The 26,233-nt window shown below is 46.1% G+C and overlaps 1 protein-coding gene and 1 pseudogene across 8 annotated transcripts in view; one reads left to right on the plus strand and one right to left on the minus strand.

Moving 5' to 3' along the window:
* Positions 1–26,233, plus strand: part of LOC147464996 (mitogen-activated protein kinase HOG1-like) — a 175,578-nt gene that overhangs the window by 32,583 nt on the left and 116,762 nt on the right. The window lies entirely within an intron of this gene.
* On the minus strand, positions 24,818–25,666 carry LOC147464997 (uncharacterized; annotated as a pseudogene).

Here is a 26,233-nt window from a genome sequence, read left to right on the forward strand (position 1 = left end):
AGTCTAGACTTGCATCAATCTCATGCATCACCATTGTACCAGATTGTGCAATCATAAGTAGACCACTCTCGCCGACGAGAGTGGGGCCTTCGGAGGAGGGTTTTACGTCTCTGGTGTCGTATCTCTCTTCTCTCTCTATCTCTCAGTCTCATACACTTGCACGCACAGTGTCCATTCACTTTGTTTGTGATCATAGCATTCTCTCATTAAGAACGGAAGGCTCTCGCTTCCATAAGAACAAAAGGAACCTTGAGCACAGTTCGGAGCACTCATCTTGAGCAAAGCGCAAACATTCATTCCGTTGCACCTAACATTGGTATCAGAGCGTTGGCAGTGTTCTGTATCACTCAAGGAAAGAACCACAAGAATCACAAGAAATTTTTTTTTGCTTGTTGCGGTCGCACAAACCCAAGTTTGCTTGGGCGTGTAGATTCCTAATCGTGTTTTTGAAGAGTGACAGGAATCCTAAGAAAAAAGGGCTTGTCCAACCTCCCCTTGTGTCTCTTTTCACTCATTGAGAGCGGACCGTGCACTTAGCGGCCAGCCAATCGACGTGAGGTGGGAAAAAGCAACCTTGGTGTGAGCGCAAGGCCGCCAAGGGGTGCGCCCGCAGAAAGGAGTAGAACTCGGGTGAAGAGAAGATCCTTCTCAACGCGGTTTGCAAGCGAAAGAAAACCTGAAGAACCTGAAGAACCTCAAGACCCTCAAGAACCCAAGAACCCAAGACTCTCAAGAATCCAAGTCTCTCGTGGACTTAAGAACCAAAGATCATAGTGCATGGTCGTCACCCGAAGCGGAATGGATACTTCGCATACAGGTGATGAGCATGAGAGAGGCGACGAAGAATTTTCCCCACCAAGAGATTTTTCCGACCCTCCCCTTCGCCATCTACGCCACAAAGTGTACCAAACCCTATGGAGGCAATGGTCAAGCAGATGATGGACATGATGGCCAAACAAGAAGAGGCTCCCATGAACATGATGTCCCGACAACAAGAAGCCTATCGCGAAGCGACTCGCCTTGCGCTGGCACAACAAGAAGCAAATCGAATTACGTTGGCACAACAAGAAGCAAATTGCATTGCTTTAGAACGCGAGCGCGATGAACGAAAAGAAAGAAAAGCACAAAGAAAGGAGGAACGGGAAGCTCAAAGCACGGCCTTGGAGGCTGAGTGTGCAGCTCAAAGAGTGGCCTTGGAGGCCGAGCGTGAAGCTCAAAGAGAGGCCTTGGAGGTCAAGCGTGAGGCTCAAAGAGAACTACGCACTCAAGAATTGATTCGACAAGTACTTGCCTCGAAGTACGAACCAGCCAAAGATCGTGGGAGTTCCTCAAGTGGAGCAAGCCACGATGTGGATTCCAACCATCCAGTCTCACAGAAGCCGACGAATTCACGCCCCCACGCCCCTTTCATTCAATTGGGCTTATTTCCAAGACAAGCTCAAGGCGCGGTTTATGCCACCTCAGTACCTCGCACGATTGAAGGACGATTGGCGCGCTCTCAAGCAAAATGGTATGCCGGTTATGTCTTTTTCTAATCGTGTTTTGCAGCTAGGTACCCAATTATGCAAGTCGGATGATGAACGCAAAGAGGCATTCCTTTATGGATTGGACGAGTATATCAAGTACGATGTCAAGGTGCTCGATCCAATCGATCTCAACAAGACGGTAGCGATTGCTCTCGTGCAAGAGATGAAGCACAACAAGGGAAAGCCTAAGGAGAACAAGACTTCCACAAGTACCTCGTAGACTTCTCAGAACCCTCAAAACGGTAAGAATGGTAACTCTTCTAACCAATCTTCCAACAGTCTCTCAGAAAAGAATTCTTCCAATGAACCTAAGGGTAAGGCTAACACAATTGCTAAACCTAAGCTTACTCCAGATGAAAAGGTAGCACAAGGAATTGTAGGAGGATACATCACGTCGGAAGAGCAAAGCACTTATTCTAAGGAAGGTGGTTGTTTTCATTGTCACATTAAGGGTCACATAAAAAGAACATGTCCTAAGCTTGAATCGAATGAATCTAAAGAATCCACAAAACCCACTTACTCTGTCAATGCAATTAATGATAACACGAGTGTGCCCCAAGTTTTTGTTGACCCTCCCATTGATGATTCTCTCATTAAATGTTATGGTCAGGTGTCGGGGTAGCGTTTTGTCATATTGTTTGACCCAAGTAGTATGCATGATGTGATCAGTCCCTCTCTTGTTGAGAGAGTCCGCCTAGAAGTTAGTCAGAAATCTCCTCTCGAGGCCTCTGGCTTTGTTCCCGGTATAGACTCTCTCATCACGCAGGAGTGTCTTGGTGTTTTGTTTACAATTCAACAACAAGCTGCCTTCACTAGAAGATTTTTTGTCTCTCCTCTCTCAGGATGTGATATGATTTTGGGCATTCAATGGTTTCGTGATCTTAACCCGCTCATTGATTGGGAGGCTAACACTTTCACTCTCTATGCCAAAAGTGATTCTCCCATTGTCATTCGTGGAGAGGACATTGTTCATTCTCCCTCTCTCATTGCTAATATGCAGGACAAGATTGAAAGGATTCATGAGAAGGAGACTCTCTCAGTCTCTTCTTCTCCAAAGCATGAGACACAGGATTTGCATGATTATGAGAAGCATGATGATGATTTGAATGACAATGAGAAGCATGATGATTTGGATAACAATGACAAGTATGATGATTTGCATGATCAAGATGTGATTTCTCACAAGCATGAAGATGATGTGATTGTTCACAAGGATGATGTGTTAGTGGATGCTTTTTCTAGCGAAGCTAACATCGTTACAGATTCGATCAATCACGAAGAATCGATCTTGGCTTTCGAGTCAAGGTCCACAGATCCCCCACAAGAAGATTCGATAGATCCCGAAGAACCAATCTTGGCTCTAGAGCCTAGGTCCAAAGAACCCTCACAGGAAGTATAATGTGTTCGCATGATTGATACGCACGCATTGTTCGAGTGTTTCATTCTTGATCGTTTCCTGTATTTTAGTCAGCGTCTTTATGTGATCCCTTTTACTAGGCATGACATATTGTACGTTGAGCACGTTTCACTCATGGATGAGCATGAAGGAGTACGAGCGGAAGTACGACGCGAGAGAGAGTGCGAGAAGAAGAGCACGACGATATGGTGAACTCGCTCTACTGTAATGTGTAGAGCATAGTGAGTTCTTATTAGGTTTTTACAAAAGAATATGTGTACATACCTGGCGGCCCGCCCACTTACCTGGGCGACCACATTGGGCTTTATACCCCAACAACCTCCCACTTTAAGTCCAATGTGGTACTTTAAGTGTGAGAGAAGCTACTATACAAGCTAATATACAAGAGATGTAGAGAAGTGATGTACTACCCTACACCTAACTGCTTGCGAAAATGCGCAAAGCTCTCTGAGGGAAGTCCTTTTGTAAGTAGATCAGCAGGATTTTCTGTGGTGTGAACTTTGACAAGCTGAAGTTGCTTATCCTCGAGCATTTCCCTGATGAAATGATACTTCACATCCACATGCTTTGTCTTTGAGTGATAAACTGGATTGCGAGCCAATTGTATAGCACTTTGACTATCACAATATAACACAGGCATCTCTTCTTTGATTCCCAAATCTGTTACTAGTCGATTAAGCCAAATTGATTCTTTGCATGCCTCTGATGCTGCAACATATTCAGTCTCTGTAGTAGACTGAGTAACACAATCTTGTAATCTAGAACGCCATGATACTGCTCCACCAGCCAATGTAAAGACATACCCTGACGTAGACCTTCGGTTGTCTAAGTCACCTGTATAATCTGAGTCTGTAAAACCCTTTACTACACTTAGCTCCTGACTCCCATAGCATATACGCATACTCTTTGTAGCTTTCAGGTATCTCAATATTCCTTTCACTGCCTCCCAATGTTTCTTGCCTGTGTTTGACATGTATCGACTTACTACTCCCACTGCAAATGCAATGTCTGGGCGAGTAGCAATCATTGCATACATCAAACTACCCACTGTAGACGCATATGGAATCTTATCCATTTCAGCCTGTTCTTCCTCAGACACAGGACAATCTTGTTTGCTAAGTTTCACATATGGTGGCAATGGAACACTCAATGCCTTTCCCTTCTCCATATTGAAACGTTGCAAAACCTTGTCAATATACTCTGTTTGAGATAACCAAATCAACTTCTTTGATCTGTCTCTCTCAATGCGCATACCAAGTATATGACTTGCCTCACCCATGTCTTTCATGTCAAACGATTTTGCCATCTTTGACTTCAAAGCTGAAATTTCTTCCAAGTGCTTGCCAGCAATCAACATGTCATCCACATACAAAATAAGGATCCGCCAACTACCATCCTTAGCCTTCTTTGTATACAGACAGTGATTGAACTTACTACGTTTGTAGCCTTGAGAAAGCATAAACTTGTGGAATTTATGGTACCATGCCCTTGGTGATTGTTTTAAGCCATAAAGACTCTTTAACAACTGGCATACCCAATCTTCCTTGCCTTTCTCAACAAACCCTTTTGGCTGCTGCATGTAAATTTCCACATCTAAATCACCATGCAAGAACGCTGTCTTGACATCCATTTGGTGCAACACCAAATCTAATATGGCAACCAATGCAAGAAAGCATCTCAATGTAGTCATCTTGACTACCGGAGAGAAGACTTCATTAAAGTCAATGCCTTGTTCTTGCTTAAAGCCCTTGGCAACAAGCCTTGCTTTGTACTTTGGCTGACTATCATGAGCGGTGATCTTATACCTGTAAACCCATTTACAAGGTAGAGCCTTTTTGCCTTGTGGTAATTTAACTAGCTTCCATGTCTTGTTTTTATGCAGAGCTGTCATCTCTGACTGCGTGGCCAATTGCCAATTCCCGGAGTCCTTCATTTGCATTGCTTCCTTGTAACATGAAGGCTCATTGCAATCAGTCAACATGACATAGTTCATAGATGGAACAAACCTATCAGGAGGTCGCGTGACACGTCCAGATCTACGCACAATAGGTGGCTCAGGCTCAACCACAACCTGTGGTTCCACTCTATCCTGTCCTTGCTCCTCTTGAGCCCTGACATTTTGTCTTGCACGTGCAGGTCCATCTTCTTGGAAGACAACTCTTCTAATCTCCTCAACCCTCTCTGGTTTAGAATGATATTTGGATTCATTAAAGTGAACATCATTGCTGCAGACAACCTTTCTGGATTCGGGATCCCAAAGTCTGTACCCCATCTCACCAGAATTACCATAGCCTAGAAAGATGCACTTTCTACTCTTTGGCTCAAGTTTGTTCCTAAATTCCTTTGGAACGTGAGTATATGCCTCACAGCCAAAGACTCTGAGATGCTTGTATGAGGGCACCTTGCCTGACCATACCATCTCTGGCACTGAATCCTTCTGCAAAACCTTGCTAGGAGATCTATTTACAAGATGAACAGCTGTTGATACAGCTTCAGCCCAAAACCCATTTGGCAGCTGTGCATTAGACAACATACTTCTGACCTTCTCTTGTATGGTCCTATTCATCCTCTCAGCAACACCATTTTGAGGAGGATTGTAAGGAGCAGTAAGTTCACGTTTTATACCTTCTGACTCACAAAAGTCCTGAAAGGCCTTTGAAACATACTCTCCACCATTGTCAGTGCGTAAGCATTTAAGCTTCTTGCCACTCTGATTCTCTACAAGTGTCACAAACGTTTTGAAAACACTAAACGCTTCATCCTTGTGCTTGAGAAAGTAAACTCATACTTTCCTCGAGTAATCATCTATAAATGTCATAAAGTAAGAAGCTCCCCCTAGAGATAGATTAGGCATAGGTCCACACAAATCACTATGAACAAGTGCCAACTGTGTATCTCTTCTACTGCTTCGATGCTTATGTGGCTGCTGTGTTTGCTTACCATACAGACAATGTTCACAGAATTCAAAATCATTAAATGAAAAGCCAGGCAAATAACCAGAACGAGACAAGATTTCCATTCCCTTCTTGGACATATGTCCTAACCGGCTATGCCACAAAGAAACGTTCGGCTGCTCGGTGACATTGATTACATTTTTAGAGACATTTGATACATAAATCATGTAAAGTCCTCCAGACTTTACTCCATGTGCTACTGTCATAGAACCCTTGGATATCTTCCACATGTTCTGTCCAAAAATGGTGACGTAGCCAGCATCATCAAGTAAACCTGTGCTGATCAAGCTCTTTGTAATTGCGGGAACATGTCTCACATTCTTCAGTGTGAAAGAAGAGACATTCTGAAACTTCAATTGAACATCTCCAACACCTAAGATCTCACATGTCTGCCCATTGCCTAGCCGAACATGATCTTTAGTGGTCACATAAGAAGTAAACCACTCCTTGTTTGGAGACACATGAAGTGATGCCCCTGAGTCTATAATCCAGTCACTCAGTGCATTTCCATCAGATGCTGTAAGAAGAGCCGAGTCCATTGTATTCTTCAAGAATTAGATGTCTCCTGACACTAGACTGTCATCCTCTGCAACAGTGTTTGTCACATTTATTTCTTGAATCTTCACTAAGGACTTGTTCTTCTCACCATGGTCTTCAGCTTTCTCTTTGCCTTTTTCTGCTTTCCATTCTCTGCAGTCTCTTTTCATGTGACCCTTCTTGCCACAATGGTAGCATTCTATGTCACTCTTGCCTTTAGCACTGCGGGACTTGCTACGAGACTGATTCCTCTTTCCACCTTTGTACTTTTCTTTGGTCCTTCCCCTGACAACTAAGGCTGTTCCTTTGCCTTTGTCCATTGTCTTTCTATTGGTTTCTTCAGTAAGCAGACTTCCTTCTACACCTGCTATGTTCAAACCATCTGGAGGTGCAGAATTACTCAAAGCTGTGCGAAAAGTGTCCCAACTTTCCGGCAATGTGATCAACAGGAACATAGCTCTAACAGGTTCATCAAACTTGACACCTTGAGCTGACAACTGACTGTAGATTGTGTTGAATTCATTGAGATGATTGGACATAGGTGTCCCTTCTTTCATCTTCAAGTCAACAAGCTTCTTAAGCCAGTATACCTGTGAAGCTGCACTCTGCTTCTCATAAAGATCACTCAGCTTTAACCATGCTTGATAAGCCGACATCTCGTCTGCTACATTGAAGTAAACGCTTTCTGCCAAAGTCAGCATAATGGTAGAAAGTGCCAATTCATCCATTTCGCTCCATTCATCTTCGTCCATATCTTCTGGTTTTATCCCCTTGAGATTTATAGGTTTTATCTGCTTCTTTTGTACCAACACGTGCCAAATCTGCTTCTTCCACAATGGGAAATTGGTTCCATCCAGCTTCTTGATATTGTAAAGAGCAGTGTCCTGTGATCCAGCCATAGCTACGCTTCACAGTAGTTTACTTTCCTGGGAAGAATTCGGCAGAGTTTCCCTTGTAAACTGACCTCTCAACCAAAATCAACCTGTCAAATGAACCAAGAAAGCTTCAGATTCTGCAGAAATTTTGACAGAGTCTCCTTTGTAAAATGAATCTGGTGTACTAAAAACAGACCAAAAAACAGCTCCAAAAACCACTGTCTCTCTGACATTGTAAGCTGCGGGTAAACCTGTCCTGCACCTGTACTGTCTCTCACTGTCCTGTCACTGTGCTGTAAGCATAGACTGCGACAATGCCTCAACGGCAGTAAAGCAAAGATGCAATCCCAACTGTCTGACTCACAGTCAATACATCCTAGCTGCCTATCTAAGGGTGCTCGAGGGATCGCTCCAAGACCTGTATCACCGAAAGGATCTCAACATTCGAGAATCCCCCAGCTCAATAAAACCTCACTCGACCCTCAACAAAGGCTGCAGTAAATCTGACAGTACATAGACTTCCCACAAAGTCATACATCCACAAATTTTCCACTAGCCAGCAAACCCTCAACAAACATACATCATCTCTGACAATACATCCCATGTGGAAGTACCTGCAATGTCAGGATGAAATATGGAATATCAAGCAGCAAACACAAGCTACCTGATGAACTAGTGGATGTCGCCTACAGTCTGTGTGTAGATGCGCCCGTATCGTATGTGACACGCCTCCAAGAACTGTGAGCCGTCCTTCGATGTGTAGACAGCCACAAATCAACACTCTGGGAGTGTCGATATCCTCAGCACCTGCAGTCGTAAGCCGAAAACCCCAAATTTGCAGAGTCGGATCTCCACCCGCTGAGACCACGTAGTCGAAAATGGCCTGCGCAGACCTTTGTCGAAGCCGAACGGTGGCCGAGATGACCTCAAGCTCTCCCACAGGATTTGGGGCCGTGTCTTTGCCTGTCGAATTTCACTCCAATCTGAGCTGGTGACTCTAGCCTCCTGCAGTGCTGCCCTGAGCCTCGATCTGAGCTCTGATACCAGTTGAAGGAGTACGAGCGGAAGTGCGACGCGAGAGAGAGTGCGAGAAGAAGAGCACTACGATATGGTGAACTCGCTCTACTGTAATGTGTAGAGCATAGTGAGTTCTTATTAGGTTTTTACAAAAGAATATGTGTATATACCTGGCGGCCCGTCCACTTACCTGGGCGACCACATTGGGCTTTATACCCCAACAGAGCACGAATGTATGCGGATTTTTCATGAAAAGCTGAAAAGTATGTATGTAAGGAAGTCACATTTCATGTCTCTTCCTTGGCATGACACATTTGTAGAAAGAGCACATGAAAGTACGAGCACCAAGCATGGGCATTTCCGTTGTGAATTGCCACAGTTGATTGATTTAGATCAGCACGATAAGATTCGATCTCATTGTTTGCGTGTGTGTGGTGAACGGTTTGGCACTCCGTCTCTATGTTCATCTACATTGCATACACAGTCTTTAGAAAAGACAAGATTTTTTCCACTCACTTTACATGGAATGGATAGGTTCACGGTTTTGTGTTGGAAATGGTTTCAGGAAATGGTTTCAGCCCTGGAGATCCTTGAAAAAGAAAGAAGCATGACTCTCGACGAAGTTGAAGCATTGAAGGAGCCACAAACGACTTTGTGTTGGTTTCAGCGCCGCCCAAAGAAGCAAGCGTTGCTGACCTTTATGAAGTTCAAGTACAGCACGACTCACACATCAGAGTGGGCCGGCGAAGAGTCCCTTCTAGGATTCTGGATGCTATTGATGATCTCCCTCGACGCCATATAGTTCAGTACCAGTACTCGAAGAAAAAACTGGGAGTCAACCCATCCTCACCTGGACAACTACCACGGGGGAGGGCACTAAGAGCCGTGTGCAGCTCCTCAAGCTCAAGTGGCAGCTCAAGCCTCTGACGCATCTCCTCAATCACAAGGCAAGGCATCTATGCCCACATGTCACGTGACACATCCAACCCTATGCGTCTGTGGACAAGCTAAAGCATGATCAGGGTTCTGTCAGTCCAGTCAGTCTAGATTAGAAGTGATCTGGCACTTTCGTGAGTCTATTCGTAGACCGTGCATGCCCAATCACTTAGTATAGATGCATATCCTCTGGTTGCACGCAGCATGATCATAAGCATTCCCATCAGAATCCATCAGAATCCTTCAAGGAAATTTTCCAATGCATTTAGCCTATTTTCCCTATTTTTGACATTTTTCACTTATTATTTTTAAGTGACTTTTGTTGAAAAGTAGGTAGGGCAATTTTGCTAAGTTTGTATATAAGCAAACTAGAGCTAGCACTATTTGGCAGAAGAGGCAACAGGAGCCAAGCTCAGCAGGCAACTTCTCAACAAGACCCCTTGGTGGTTTCCCTCTCGAAGCAAGAAGAACCATCCCCTAGCGTTTTCTCCACAAGAACATTGCCATCACCTGCATCAGCCTGGCGTTTCTTCATCAGAAGATCATCGCCAGAGTACCCCCATCAGCTAGCGTTTTTGAAGACCTTTCCTAGCGTTTTTGGAAACACATCAACCTAGCGTTTTTGCATATCCGAGCGTTTGCAGATTTGCATCATTTATGATCTCAGCCTGCAGCGTTTTTCAGCCATGAAGTACCTGAAAGATCAGCCCCTAAAGGAGCAGTAGATTCAGCCGGAAAGACCATCAGTTTTCAGCCTAAAGAAACCTCAGTTTTCAACCCTAAACTTGTAGATTTTCAGCGACAAAGACCCACAGAAACAGCCCCCCAAATCAGCGTTTTTGGATTGTAGCAAATTTCAGCCCATAGCGTTTTTGGACAGCAGATACACGATTGCAGATTTCAGCCCTAGTGTCGGCCTCATCATTCCTGTCGTAGTCGTCAACATAGTCTAGATTTGGATCAGTCTCAGGCATCACCATTGTACCAAATTGTGCATCATAAGTAGACCACTCTCGCCGACGAGAGTGGGGCCTTCAGAGGAGGGTTTTACAACGTCTCTGGTGTCGTATCTCTCTTCTCTCTCTATCTCTCAGTCTCATACACTTGTATGCACAATGTCCATTCACTTTGTTTGTGATCATAGCATTCTCTCATTGAGAACGGAAGGCTCTCCCTGCCATAAGAACAAAAGGAACCTTGAGCATAGTTCGGAGCACTCATCTTGAGCAAAGCGCAAACATTCATTCTGCTGCACCTAACACCACACCTGCTCCCTGCATGCATCCTGACGCTCTGACTGAGGCTCTGTAGACAATAACTCACAGTAAAAGTCAGTAGCAACTGCACGCATATTCTCGGGATCAGAAGCAATTGAGCCGTCGGGCCTCCTCAAGTGACTGACCTTGGCATGCGAATGCCGAGGTCTTACTGCCTCGAAGAAAGCACCATTCACTCTGTCGCCCACCACCTGTGTCCACTGAGATGCCTGTTGATGGAAAGCAAACTCATGCCGCCGCTCCTCTGTGGTAACAAGCTCCTGGCGAGCTTGCTCTAGCTACTCCTCCAACCAAGGATTGTCTGGATGCTGCTCCTGCATCCTCTGCAATGAAGCAATGCTATGTTTGAGACGTTGCTTCTCCTCTCTCGTTGCAGCCCGCCGTGAACCAAAGACTCCTAGAGAAAGAAACGACTAATCTGAGCTAGTCCTGAGGCCACTCTGTCAGCAGGAGAATCCTGCTTGTCCAAGCTCTCTGCCTAGAGAGCCTCTACTCACTGTCTGAGTGTAGACCCTCTATGGGATGCGAAGCATCGTGCTCCCCTTCCTCTGCCTGTCTGCCACTTTAAGGATCACTGGCGCATGGTCCGAGAAGGAAGTCCCTGCCAGAATGCCGACTGTCCCTTCCAAGTCACTGAAATGGTCACTAGTGTAGAAGCGATCTATCCGCGATAGATTCACTCATCCCACTCTGCTGTCCGAACGAGAGAAGGCAAGGGTGTATGGGGGCCTCACAAAACTAGAATGCTGCCACACATCCGAAACCCTCAGAGCCATACAAAACCTCTCCCAAGCTGCCAGCTCAACTCCATGCACAGTAGCATGGCTACCACCAATCCTGTCAGAAGGGTCCTCCAACATGTTGAAGTCCCCCCCTATGCATGAGTGTTCTGCCTGCGGCGGCAGAGCCTCAACTATCTGTGACCAAAACTCTGCTCGTGTACTCGCCACATTGGGCGCATAGATGTTCAGGAAGCCCACAAGGCAACCCTGAACGTGCATAGTAATCCATAGAACCCTGCCTGGCACAATAATCCCTCTGCCCACAATGGCCTGCTGCAAAGAATCCGCAATAGACATACATACCTCACCCTGGATGCCTCCAGGTCCAAAAGCAGCTGACCAAAAAAGTATCATATCTTCCACGCAAGATCTGACCACAACGTCTAATGCGGCTCTCACACAGATGATGCTCCTGAAGCATAAGGAGATCAATCTCTCCTCCCACAAGGCAGCGCTGAAGCTCCTGACGCAGTCGGCCCCGCTGACGCTGAAATTGGGGCCCAAAGGTCCTTGCACATTCCATGAGACGATCCTCATGGGGAGCGAGAGAGAACAGATGCTGCTGCAACAGCTAAACGTGCTATCTTCGAAGCTGGCTTGGATGGGGAGTAATCCGCATCCGAGCGTGCTCTAGATAGGCGTGACTGCAACGAGTGCCTGGCCCAAGCCCAAGTAGAGCGAGCCGTCCGTAAAGCAATCTCCTCTATCCAGGAGTCCTCATGAATGTGTACATAGCATGGCAAGCGCTGCGTATCGGCAAAGAAGTAGACCACAATGTGTCTACATCTTGTTGTATCTGGAGGGGTCACCGCAAACTTGGCCAGTGGCCACAAAGGTTGAAGCATGTCTGTAACTCCTAGTTCTCCCATGTGGTGAGAGAACTCTAGGACCTGTGTGTGTAACCACCCCAACACTGAGTCGAGAGTCCACTCAGTCTGGTCACTGCTGCAAAGGGGAAAAGAGAAGCCAACCGCTAAGTCCAAGGCCTCTATCCCCCTAGCTGCAAGGAACAGAACATGGACCCTGAAGCAGACTGCCTCATGGTCTGCTGATGGGTCGCCGAGAAAACGAATGAAGTCATAGTCGAAGAAGTCCTATCGGCACCGCAAGTCGATGCTCGTCAGACCACGAGCAATAGCTGCAAAAGGAGACGTCTGTACCTGTAGAGGGGGTTCAAGAAAGGCTGTCCCTCTCTCGCCAAGCGACTCGTGGCAAAGGCGCTGCCAAGAGATCTCCTAGCAGCTGGAGATGGCCCTGTCCCTAAGTCGGCTGTGGAACTGGAGCGGGAAGGAGGGGAGTAGGAGCAGGGATAAGAGGTGGAGAAGAGGGGCGGGGGGAGGAGGCGGGGGAACGATGATGAGGAGGGGAGGAACTCTAGAGGGGGGAGGGGCTGTCGAGGGTGAAGCTGAGGTGGGGGCTGGAGCAAGGACCTCATGCTGGTCAAAAGGACAGAAACGGTTCCCCGTGGGAACCCACTGCTGTTGGACAGGCGCCTAAGTACCACTCTGAGTGCTAGGCTGTCGCTGTGGCCCCTGCCGTCGTCGACCACGGACCTGCAGCCATCCCTCCTCCGCTGGAGCCCCAGGCTCGGAGGGAGGCTTTGCATGTGTGCACTATGTCTCTGCCTGTGGCTGCTGACCAGCCCTTGCAGGCTGGGGCTGAGTCTGTGGTGTATGTCGAGGCCTCCTCCGTCAGGCCTTCGCAAGATGGCCCATCTGTAGATAAATGAAGCACTGGTTCGGGAGACCCGAATACTCCACGCTTTGTCTAAACCAACCCCCACTCACTCGAGGCAGAAGAATGACCATTGGGAGCGTGTGAGTGTCTCTAACCAGAATGCGAACTAAGGGAATGCCGGCCGCCTTGCCAGCAACTGAGGCTGCCGTGCGAGGTGTCTCTAGGACAGTCCCAATCGCTGAGCCTATCCTGGACAAAAGTGGTAAGTACTCCCTCCGCAAACCAGGAAAGCATACGGAAATGGGGATGTCTACCTCCTCTACCAGAACATCCGAAGCAGGGTCAAAACCATGTCTCCACTGTCGAAAGTGGGCTCGAGCTGCTCGAATGGTCAATGGACTCATGGCGATGACCTTGGACGCCATCTCAGAGGTCTCAAACTCGATCTGATAGTAGCCTCGTCCGAGTATCTGTACGTCCAAGATCTTGCCCACCTCTACAAGTAGGCAAGCTTGGAGAAGGTCACGCAGCTCTCCTCTGTTGGGTTGGGTACCGAGAATCTTGCAGATGACAGAAGTTGCCTGCAACAAGCGCTCTACCTCTGTGGCTAGGCTCGCTTGCTCTGTCCGTGAAAGAGCAAGTCGAATGGTGGGCTCAGCGGGGTTTGGCGAGGGGGCTTTGGTAGAGTCTCTCTGTGGTGGAGCTAGAGCCTCCATCTGTGTCTGTTGCTGAGTCGAAGAAGGCGGGAAGGACGCGAAGCTCCCAGCAGGCTGTGGGGACAGACTCTTGTGAGCAAAAAAAAGGGGGGGCGGGGAGGGAGGCAATACAAAACGGGAGAATAAGGGTCGAGCGAGCATCGGGGGGGGGGGCGTCAGGCGGGGGTAGGCAGCGGCGGGGGCCGGCAGGGGCAGCGGGGGGGTAGCGGACGGAGCTGCGGGCAGGAGCAGCGCGTAGGGGGCGGGCTGAGGCTGCACACAAGGGGCGGGCTGAGGCAGTGAGGGCAGGGTGGGAGGGGGCAGTGAAGGCGCGCGAGGGCCGGGGGGGGGGAGGGGGGGGGAAGCGGGGGCAGCGATGGCGAGCGGGTGGGCGCAACAGCAGCAACGAGCGTCGTCTATGCGGGAGGAGTGTTCATCTACGGCTTTATTATGTAACAGACTTCGACACTCCAAGTCCAGATTCTACCACGACACGGGAGGAATTCACTTCAAAACAGTTCACAGTTCACAATTGATTCAACACGGCCCGGCGGAGTTTCGTGCCAAGAGATATTGGCCCCAAAGACTGGCGCCCCTTTCGGTATTCTTTTTGTATTAATCAGTCGCACAAAGTACACAGGAGTGGTTAGGTCTCACTCTCAGACTCTGCGTCCAGATGCTCTGAGAAGTGGGAGCCCAACTACACTTATAAAGGTTCTACAAGGGATGCCAAAAGCAGAGCCCCAAAAGCTTCCATACTTTTAAAAATAGGTTTTAAAATAAAGCAAAACTAAAAGCTCTCTCTTTTCAGCTTGCGTAGGATTTTCCTTGCTCAAAAAGCAGGCTGCCGTACTCCTGCCTGTAAATCACGGAGGTCCGTACGCTCAGCCATGTCAGCATCCTGCCGCAAATGGCACCGCAAATCACGGAAGGCCGTATTGCTGCTGCCACGTGGCAATGCTGGGGAGTGTGTGTAAGCCGCTGCAAGGGCCAACCACGTCACCAGTTTGTGACATACCCCCCTCTTGAAAGCATTGTAATCGCCCTCGATTACGCTTGCAAAACAGACAGAAGCCATAAACTGTCTTAGCAGACACTGACTGTTAGTACCGATGCACTAGAAACACACATCTAGCACATGTACTAGTCGACAGTCACATCACTTGACATCACAGGACATCACATGACAATCACATTCAAAATTCATTCGGATCTCAGACCATGATTTATCGGCAACGTATTTAGCAATCGCATCTAGATCCAGTCGGGACCTCACAGATGCCCGATTGATTAATCCTTATTGCAACCATGTCTATCGAGGTCGTTCAGACCAAAATGCTGCAGTCATTTCGTCTATCAGTTCCTACACTTAGTCAAGTCAAGAACAAATCAGTATCATATTATCGGGAATTCCGGTTCATAAAGTCATACAGCAAAATACTGTCGGCTCACAGTATCCCTGAAACTCAAAGAGACATTAGTGACTTTAATATCAAAAATCGAGGCAATCTGTTGACAAAGGAGTGGAGCGACTCCCCTCTTGTGCATACCCGCTGCACCAGATTCCGCCTGCCTGAGTTCGGGGTTCTATTTGGAATAGACTATGCTAAACCAAAAGCTTCAAGGTGAAGATTCACAAGCTGAGGAGTATCTGCTAGGTCCTCCTCCTCCATCCACTTCACATCCAATGCAGGATAGTTCTTGAATTTAATCAAGAACTGCCTTATCACTTTACCCTTAATCTTTCTGTCTTTATGTGCCAATATCTGTTCTGGAACAAGGATCTCCTCGTTTTCTTCCACTTTGGGTTGCTCATCAGGCTCCCCATCTTTGGGCACATCGCCTTTAAAAGGCTTCAGGAGACACATGAAAAGCATTGTGAATTTTCCAAGTTTTGGGCAGCTTCAGTCTAAAGGAGACATCATTTATCTTTTCCGAAATCTGGAAAGGTCCGCAATATCGCATACTAAGCTTTGGAGAAAGCCTCTCCTTTCCCTTTTTCTTTCTTAGGCGTGCCTTCTCAAAACGTAAGAGCACCCAATCGTTCTCCTTCAATTTCAAATCGCGATGATGGCGATCTGTTGCCTTTTTCTGTCTTTCTTGATATTTCCGCAAAGCCTCGCCGACCTTGGCAAAAGTCGTGTCCAAGTCACGCGTGTACTCATCGGCTTCAAAAATCTTATCTTTTGTGCTTAGGAAGGGTGGAACCTTCGTAGCACCTTCAATAATCTCAAATGGTGTCTTCCCCGTCGAAGAGTGTATCGTGTTATTGTAGGCAAATTCCACCAAAGGTAAATACTTTTCCCATTGAGTCTTTTGATCCGAGATGTAAGACTTCAATAAATCTAGTACCACTGGATTGGCAATCTTTGATTACCCGTCAGTCTGTGGGTGGAACGATGACGAGAACTGCAACTGCGTGCCAATGTTCTACCAAATTGCCTTCCAAAACAAACTCGGAAATTTGGGGTCCCTGTCGTGGACAGTAGTCTCAGGCATGCCATGTAATTTGAAGATCTGGGCCACAAATATTCTCGCTAAGTGATCCGGCTTGACTGTTTTCTTCAGTGAAATGAAATGAGCTTGCTTGCTAAATCTATCAATAACAGTCCAGATACCATCATGACCACTCTGTGTTCTCAGGAGATCAAAAATGAAATCCATTGCAATACTTTCCTAGGAGCGGGTGGGTATGGGTAAAGGCTGTAACAATCCCTGTGCTTTATGCCTGTCAAACTTGACCTTTTGGCATACCAAGTAACTGCATACCTTCTTGAGTCCCGGCCAAAAGAAGTATCTCTCCACACCTTTCAAGGTGGTAGCTATACCGCGGTGACCCGTAAAAGGTGGACAACGGCATTTGGTTAAAACCTTTTCCCTCAATGGCTGTGTAACGTATAGCATGGTTTTCCTCATCAAGTAGCCATCCCGAATGGAATATCCCGCTACTAACTCCCTATTCCGTATTCGAGTGAAATTATCTACAAAATCTGTATCTGTGGCCCTTGAAGCTCCTATGATGAATCGCGGAAATAGCCAGAACCAACGGCTTCCGAGACAAAGCATCCGCCACCAAATTCTTCTGTCTCGTACGTGGAAAATCTGGAAGTGAAACTATGACAAGATGTTCGTCCACCGCATCTGCTTTTCCGATAGCTGCTTCTGTGACCAGAAGTAGCGTAAACTCTGATGGTCTGTGATATGACCCAGACCTCCTTCAAGGAGGTGCATTCACAGTGGCGGAAAACCACAGAACAACCCCTCAAACCGGCGCTCAAGAAACCTCCTACTCCAAGGATGTTTACAGAGCAGGATTAGAAGAGGTGGTTGATACACGGATTTCTCAGCTTTTTGACGCACAAAACAAAGCCGAAAAGGACGACAAAAAGCCGAAGAAAGGAACTGACTTCCCGGGATATTTGGGTTGTCAGTCTACATTTTCCTCGGCAAGAAAGCAGAAGAAGCATGTGGGATTTGAAGGAGTACCCAATTCTTCTTCTTCTTCTGACAGTTCTTCTAGCTCCTCTTACTCGAGCAAAGAAAGCAGAAAAGGAAAAAAACGAACCAAAAAGCAAAGCTTCGGAAATGGCAAGAAAAAGGCAAAGAAGTCTAAGTCTCGCCCAGTTGTTGACAGTTCTAAAGAGGACTCGTCTTCGGATAGTTTGGACTCTGACGACAGCAACTTTTATGCAAAGAAGAAGAATTTCTATAAAGCCAACCAGTATGACTTTCTGGAGGATAAAAGCAAGAAAATTCGAGAGTTTAAAGAAGGTAGACAATCAATTAAATTTGATACGTTTTCTGGATATCGAAATGCTTCGAAGGCTTTGGCCTTCATACAGCAGTTTGACATAGCTTTCTCTGGAGGGCGTTACTCAAAGCACTCCAAGATTCGGAGGGCTACCTCTTACTTCAACGGAAATGCTCGAACTTGGTGGTCCGCGCTTCTATTTAACAAGACAGCGCCAGTTAAACGGCTGAAATTTAAAAGGCTCTTTATTTCTTCTTGGTTGACTCGGGAGTACGAAGCGCGACATACGAAGTGCTTGGAACCATTTTCGGATGACCAAGAAGGATACATTGGACGCATATTGTGAGAGATTCTGGAGATTTTTGTTACCAGCCTCTTCATTTAAGAAGATCTCGTTCAAAGAACAGATTGAGCGGTTTACCTTGGGACTTCCTACAGAGATCCGAGATCAGTGCTTATAGGAAAAGTCAGATTCCATTCAGGAACTGATGAGTCATGCGAAATGGGGTTTTGCCATTCATTCAGGCAGTTTGACCATAGTTACCGGGGAACGCGTTCCGTAGGCCCTAGAAGGCTGAAACGCCGTTCCCTCCCCCTCTACCAAGTTGGAACGCCCCGGAACGTTTTGCCGTTCCGGGTGACCACCTGATCTTGGAACGGCCTCGGAACGGCCAACTCTCAAAAATGGGAAGAAATAGGCAGTTTTTTGCAAATTTGCAGTGAACATTAGGTGTTTTTTTAGTGTGCAAGGACTCAAAAATTAAAAAGAACCCCCTCACACCCATTCCCTTCTCAAGCATTATTTGGGTGTTTTTTATGCCTCCCGTTCCGCGCCGTTCCTGTTCCCGACCCCTGGCCGTTCCCCCGTTTCGCGAGGGTCCCCGTCGTCGTTCCCGTTCCGCGTTCCGGGTAACTCTGAGTTTGACCTACCCCACAGATGAAATCAAGATGCAAAGGACCGAACAAACTTCGAACAATAAAAGTAGAAAGAGGAAGAGCAACCCAGAAAAGAAAGAAAAGGATGCACAACCCAAGCTCACTCTTCAGAGAGAGCTCTCTACATCAAAGAGGGGACGTGCTTTGGATACGGGGCACATCTTTGCGAAGTGCCCTAACAAGGCACCGAAAGAACAGAACAACAAGGATGAAGACAGGCCTGAGGTTTCGAAAGCAGCTGAGAAACGTGGATGAAAAGGCAAGATGAAAGCAGGACTGGTACCAGATTGCATGGATACTGACCCAAGCACGATTGACGAGAGTACAAAACTTTGCTGAGCTTGGGGCAAAGTGAAAGACCAAGAAGCCCTGATCTTCTTTGATGGAGGAGCCAAGGCCAACTTCATTTCACCTGAATTGGCGCAGTGTCCCAAAGAATGCAAAACCTATTGGTGTTCGCATCCAGTTTTGGGGGACAAATCACCTTACCAAGCTGCACAACCAACAACGGCAAGAAATGTCTCCACGTGAAAGGGAAATCAACAATTTCCACCCACACCGAGCATTTGTGATGAATAAGGCTTTGGTAATCTTTAGTGAGTGCCCACGGCAAAACATGCGTCATCTGCGTATTAAAGAAGAGGGGAGACATCTCAAGCAACAGGTTTCTGGCTTTCGTATCTGCGAGCAGAACCTCATAAAATCCACGCGCACCAAAGTAAACGCCGCGGACAGCTTGTCACTAAAGGAGAAAATCAACCCATTGCCCGACATCTTTCTTAGTAGGCATTTTCCCTGGGGAAAAATAGGATCATTGCATTCATAGCATACTGCGCCAATGGGTCCATGAGGTCCTGCACACCTCAAGAATAGGCACCTGACCATTCTAGGCTTTTTGTCGAGCCTCCTCGAAATCCGCATACAAGCAAGCTTCAATCTTCGAAGCTGCCTCCGAAGCAGGTTCCATTGCTTTCCGACGCTTAAACACGCACAGAGTGTCGAACATAAATCAACAAAACCTCGCTAGACAAAAACTAACGTCCATAAAAACTCTGTTGGAAACTGTGGAAAGCTACCAAAGCTCTGTACAAAAACTGCACCCAAAACCACAACAAGAATACATCAACTCAATGCTGTTCCTTTTTCCACTTCTGATCTTGACACACTGTAGACGGTTACCAAACCTCTGAAAAACTGAGAGAGGATACAACATCAGCTGCTCACTAAAATCCACCAAAAACCAGCAGATGAGGTGTGCAGAGAATGAGTGCTGAGTGCGCAGAGGCAAAACCACCATCCTGAGGGGGTACAACTGTGAGGAATTCCGAATCACGCACAGAATGTGCTGGACAGGTCGCGCTCAGAGCGTGTAGGTGAGGTTGCGCAGGATTGGAGCAGGTCAGCTCGTGTAGGGTGCGCAGACAGATAGCTAGTACATGGCGCAAGCAGGCAGAATGCGCAGGTACTCCACAATTTTTCCCCACACACTTTTTTTGGTAAATCAATTTGATTTATCTATCTGTGGGAAATCTCAAAGAGAGGAAAACCCACCAAAAAGATGTACAAGAGAAGGAACACAAAAGTGTTCGGCTGTACAAAATAGCTAAAAGCATTCATAGGAAAGCTGATGTATCTTTGCAGTGATATCACCAACTTCCAAGGCGAACCGTAAAGACTGCCTAAGGGAAAGCTTGAAGAAAGGCAGGGGATCTGCATGAATGCGATGGAACATATAGCCATTACGCCGTCGCCACAGGCTCCGGTAAGCCCAAAACCTGACCCACATGAAGAAGATAGCAAAGCGCTGCAATGCCGGTGAGAAGATACCAAAAACCCAAAATCGTTTATGGAAGACCGTCGTGGAAAAACGGAGCCGCATACACGCAGATACCTGACAAAGGAAATCTCGAGTAACACAACAATCCCACAAGAGGGGACAAACATCCTCTTCGGCAGATGAGCAACGGACACAGGATGAAGGGAGGATATGGTGGATCCTAAGAAAGGTACCCACAAGGAGCACACCAAGTAAACAACGTCAAAGAAACAAACACTCCTTCAACGGCAAATGGCTTTTCCATAATGCAGATAGAATCCTTCTCCACCAAATATCGGATTTATGCATGTGCCAAAGAGCGTTGCAATGATCAGCAAGCCATGGTTAGGCAGAAGAAGAGCATATGCCCGGCCAACAGAAATATCTTGAAAGGGAATTTCCCGAAGATTCCAGTTAGACATGCGATCACCATCAGTTAAAGGTGAAATGGGCAAAAAACCAATCAACATTTGCTGCAATTCTCTCCAGAACTGGCGATAATGCATACCCAATCCAAAACGGCGGAAAATGGAAACTCCAAAGTGAAACCAGCTGCATCCACCACATCCTCAACCACTCGAATGCCACGAGAGGAGAGGAAATACGCTTGGCGAGGCGAGCGGTCAACCAAAGTAAGAGAAAAGGCCCGGCTCTTGTGAAGGCTCTCCAAGCGAAGTGAATTTCCTTCCCTCTGAGCATGCCATGATAGATGAATCGTAACTTGTTTCCAAGCAGAGAGCAAGGTGGAAGCAAGCGGGCATCCAGGAATATGGCCTTCCATCTTACCAAAGACCACACCGCAAATGGATGATTGCTAGTGACCAAATGAGGATGTAACCACATGCTGACTCAAGTGTGCAAACATAAGAGTCCAAGGCTGAGATTGTTGTGTAAGTGTAGGCAAAAGCATAGCCTTCCTAGCAAGGACATGCCTATGCAGGTCCAAAATATTCAGACCACCAAAGTGCTTTGGTGTACAAAGTTTTGCCATTGATATCATACGCATGCCTTTTTTGTGTGCATGAGTTCGCCACAAATGAGACAAAATGGTCGACATGAGAGAATCAAGACATTGGCGAGGCCAGTGCAACAATGGCAAAAAGAATTGAACATATGCCATGATGATACTCTGAACAATTCGCAGGCGAACATGCAGTGGCCAAGTAGAAAGCTTCCAGTAATGCAGTTTAACATTCAAGTGATGCATAACCCAATCCACTTTTTGCGTGTGAGTGACGTTCCATCCAATTGGATAACCCAAATGCCTGGTGATCACATGTGGAGGAACAGTCTCTCCTGGCCACAACAGAGCATGCGAATCACAAGAACGAAGTGGCAAAAGCTTTGATTTACGAAAGTTGACTTTAAGACCAGTCACAATCGCAAACAATTCCAAAGCTTCCATAATCACTTGAACATCGCTCTGCTGATTGCGGGGCATAAACAATGAGTCATCTGCATAAGCCTGCCCAATAAAGGTATGACCTGATGGTAACTACAAACCATGAAGACGCTGCGTAGAGGTCAAGTGATCAAGATACATCAGCAAAGGGTGAGTGGCAATAACATACAACAAAGCGATAAGGAGGCAACCTTGCCTAACCGAACAACCAAGCGGCCACGATTCTGTCAATTCCCCCTCCAGGATCCCCGAAGATGTACTACAAGCATAGAAGAAATAAACCACATTGGCCAATTTAGGACCAAACCCTAGACACCTCATTGTGGCAGCAATGAATCCCATTGCACAATGTCAAAAGGCATTTTCAATATTAACTTGCATGACCAACACATCTTGTCGCATGTACTCAGCATACTCCATGCCAATCATAACATTAGCCAAATTGTCCATGATTTGACGACGAGGAATAAAACCATACTGAGCCTGATGAAGTCCTGTAAACAGATAGTCCTTGATGGGGTGGACCAACATTTTAGCCAAAATCTTGTAAACCACCAGCATCAAAGTTATGGGCCGCCAATGAGAGAACTGCTCACAAAGCGCTTGCTTGGGCAACAATTTAAGTAAGCCCTCTTTCCATGATACTGACAGATCTTGTTTCTCCCATGCCGCATTTAACATGAAAAGAAGGGGCTGTTTAAGAGCATCCCAAAAGGAGAGGAAAAATTCCACAGTAAGTCCGTCCCAACCGGGAGATCTCCAACGGCCCAATGCAAGCAAGGCACCATGCAATTCGGAAGCAGAGAAAGGATCCTCAAGGCATTGTGCCTCCTGTGAAGACAGGATTGGACGAACATAAGAAAGCAACAATTGAGGCGCTCGACAAGCTACCAAAGGTGGTTGAGATGGGGCAGCAAACACGTGACGATAATGTGAAACCATAACCTCAGCAAGTTCCCGCTTCGAAGAAGTCCAACCACCCGAGGGAAGCATAACCCGCTTAATTGATTGTGATACCCTTGAATGATGAAGATGCTTAAAAAATTTCTTCAAAGCACAACCTTTATCCATAAAAGCCTATTGACGTGCACGCGTTTGCCATTTAGCAATTTTCCTCTTATCATTTTGCTGAATACACACATTAGCTTCACATAGCTCCATCATTTTAGAGTCAGACAGGACCCGAAAGTCAGCCAACTGTTGTAGTTGTTGACTAACACGTTGCGCATCAACGACATTCCCCCGGATGAACTGCATATACTGCGTGCCATAGTCACAAATTACACTTTGTACTGTCATGATAAAACGATACCAGGCAACGTCCAAATCAATATGCATATGAGCCAGCAGCAGGGGAATAATATCAGCAATCGTGTGTCGAAAAACTTCATGAGTAAGATAGGCATTATTAACATGCAACAAGTATTTCCTGTGAAGAGGCCAATCACAAAGAGATTGTCCAAAATACAAAGACAGCAAAAGAGGATAATGGTCCGATAGCTGCACGGCATAATCTATCCTCATGTCACATACAAATTCTTTATACTGTTGCCCATCAAGCAAGTACCAACGATCGAATTGTGCTCTATAAGAAGAATGAGCAGCATGCTGAAAGGTAAAACCAGAAGCATCGGGATTCAAACAACGCCATATATCAATCATTTCAGCAGAGGCAAAAAGAAGATCCCATTCGTGTTTCTCTGCAAGCAACATATGTGAATTTCTTGTGGTTCTGTCAAGCAAATCAGGGGTATTATTGAAATCTCCACAAAGAAATGTATTCGAGGTCTAGGGGTGAGACGAAATTTCTCGCCATAAAGCAGCTCTTTGCCTAGAGGCTGTGTATGCATAGGTACCTCCAAATTCATGAACTCGACCATTCAAAAAATACTGTACAACCATCCACCGGCCATGTGGATCGTTGTATAGCAGAATAGGCTGAAGCTCATGGCGAACCAACATCAATAAACTTGCAAGCCAGTGTACGCAATCCAATAACACACACACACACACACTCACTCACTTTTTTTTTGTAAATCTGCTTTGATTAATTATAAGTGGGAAACTTCAAATCAAGGAAAACCCACGAAAAGAAAAGAATACAAGAAGCGGAGCACTAGGAGGCTCCGAAGGCTAAAAACAATCTAAGTAAATCCTATAGGTATCAAGAGTGATGTCTCCACCGTCATAGGCAAAATGCAGCGCTTGACCAAGAGATAATTTGAAATAGGGAAAGGGATCAACAGAAGTGCCTTGGATCATTAAGGAGTTCCTATGGTGCCAGATGGCCCACATAGTCCAAACTCTGATCCAGCTGAAGAACACCGCAAACTGAGATTGCGGTGACTCGAGAAACTCCAAAAAGACAAAAGCGTCTATGAAAAGGGCCGGAAGGAAAACGAAGCCGAAGAGCAGTTGACACTTGGCGAATGGAGGCTTTGGAGTGACGACAACTCCACAGTAAGTGTGGCACGGTCTCCTCAGCTTCAAGGCATCTGGGACAGTTGGAAGACGCAATATGCCGAGCATGTAACACACTGCCAACAGGTAGAGCTCCCACCAAGCAGCACCACAAGAAAACACATTCCTTCAAAGGCAGATGACTCTGCCAAATGCGAGACTCCACACACATACACACGCTTTTTTTTTTTTGTAAATCAATTCGATTTATCTATCTGTGGGAAACCTCAAAGAGAGGAAAACCCACCAAAAAGATGAAGTACAAGCGAAGGAACACAAAAGTGTCCGACTGTACAAAACAGCTAAAAGCATTCATAAGAAAGCTGATGTATCTTTGCAGTGATATCACCAACTTCCAAGGCAAACCGTAACACACACACACACAATTTTTGTTTGTTGTAAATTTATTAGATTAATTACATGTGGGAAACCTCAAAGTGAGGAAAACCCACAAGAAAGATCAGATACAAAAACGCACGCGAACTCTTGGAAGTTGCAATTGTGAGGAAGCACACTTCCAAATCAAAAACAGTCATGGAAAAGTGTCAAAGACATGACATCCATGTCTTTCAGTCTACAACAATCAAAGATTGATTGTCGTAGGGAACCTCTGAAATGAGCATAGAGCTGGAATTGGCGAGATTCAAAGAGAGCCACATTTCTTTGGGACCATATTGACGAAAAGGCCCAATATCTGACCCAATGCATAAACAGCGCATGCAAACAAATCTCTCTGGAGAACCTTCTGAACACCCAAAATTATTTTCCAACAGTGGAAGAAGGAAACCTCGAGCGTAATTGCTTGGAAAGCATGAGCAAGAAATCTCGTGAATCAAGGCAAAACCAAAGAAGGTGAGGAATAGATTCCAATCTGTTCGAGCATCGTCTGCAAGCCCAAGAAGCGATGCGACGAGAGGCCAAAAGTTTGCCCACTTCTAATATGCCGAGCGTACATCTCAATAGAAACAATCTTTTCTTTAAAGGAAACTTGCTCTTTCAATTTTTAGAAAGAACTGATTTCCACCAAGACAATGATTTCTGCATATGCCAAAGCAGATTGCCATGAGATTGTATCCATGGCGCAGATAGAATGGCTCGATAAATCTGCCTTGAAGTCCAGTTTTGTAGAGATATAGATCTAGATCCTGGTGAGTTACTGCTGAGTTCCCAGTCTGTAAGCCGGTCTTCCTCATTCAAAACCGGAATAGGAATAAGAGGAGCAAGCAAAATACCTATATCCCGCCAAGTAGGACGATGATGCATGCCCAAAGTAAATTTCTGACGAGCATGATGAAAAGATAATGTGCAGCCATTATCATCTATCACATCCTTAACACGACTGATACCCAATTTCATCAGATTGTAAGCTTTGGTTGGCTGAGAAATTGCCAAAGGTACTGCAAAAACCGCAGACCAGTGAATACTTTCATTGCGCAATGAGTTACCACTCGAAGAAGATCTTCCAGATCATTTGACCTGAGAAAGTACATGTTTCCAATCCGAGATCAATTTTGTAGAATGAGGGCATGCCGGTATAGTGCCCTCAAAATGGCCCAATATAACCTCTCAATGATCTGTGATCCAATCCCCATATGCTTTGGTACTCATAGAAGTACACATGTTAGCCAGCATATGCGACCAAGGTTGTTCTTGTGCAAAAAAATCAGCAAGCAATGTAGCTTTGCGCACGAAGCGATGAAAATGTATGTTCAAGATGTTAAGCCCACCATGCATTCTTGGTGTACAAATCATTTCCATTTTCAACAGACGTAAAGCTTTGCAATCAGCATGCGTTTTCCATAGCATTTCCATTGCTAATGACATAAAAACCAAAATGTCTTTACGCGTCCAGGATAATAGCGGCAAATAGAACTGAACATCTGCCATAACAATGGACTGCACAATGCGTAAACGTACATGAAGTGGCCATGTAGACAATTTCCAATATCGAAGCTTATGTGTTAGTTTAGTAGTCACCCATTCCATTTGTTGTTTTGACGTAATAAACCAGCCAACTGGATAACCAAGGTGACATATCACATCCCGAGGAGATAGTAATTGTGTAGTGCGGATAATGTGTCGTGCTCTCTATAGTGGGTGGTCCTCAGTGCAATGTGCGTGACAATCTCACTCAAACAGACTGAACAGAAAGGAAACAATAGACATCAACAGAGC

The sequence above is a fragment of the Adiantum capillus-veneris genome, chromosome 1 (assembly GCF_014529385.1).
Source record: "Adiantum capillus-veneris isolate H3 chromosome 1, ASM1452938v2, whole genome shotgun sequence".
Lineage (NCBI taxonomy): Eukaryota > Viridiplantae > Streptophyta > Polypodiopsida > Polypodiales > Pteridaceae > Adiantum > Adiantum capillus-veneris.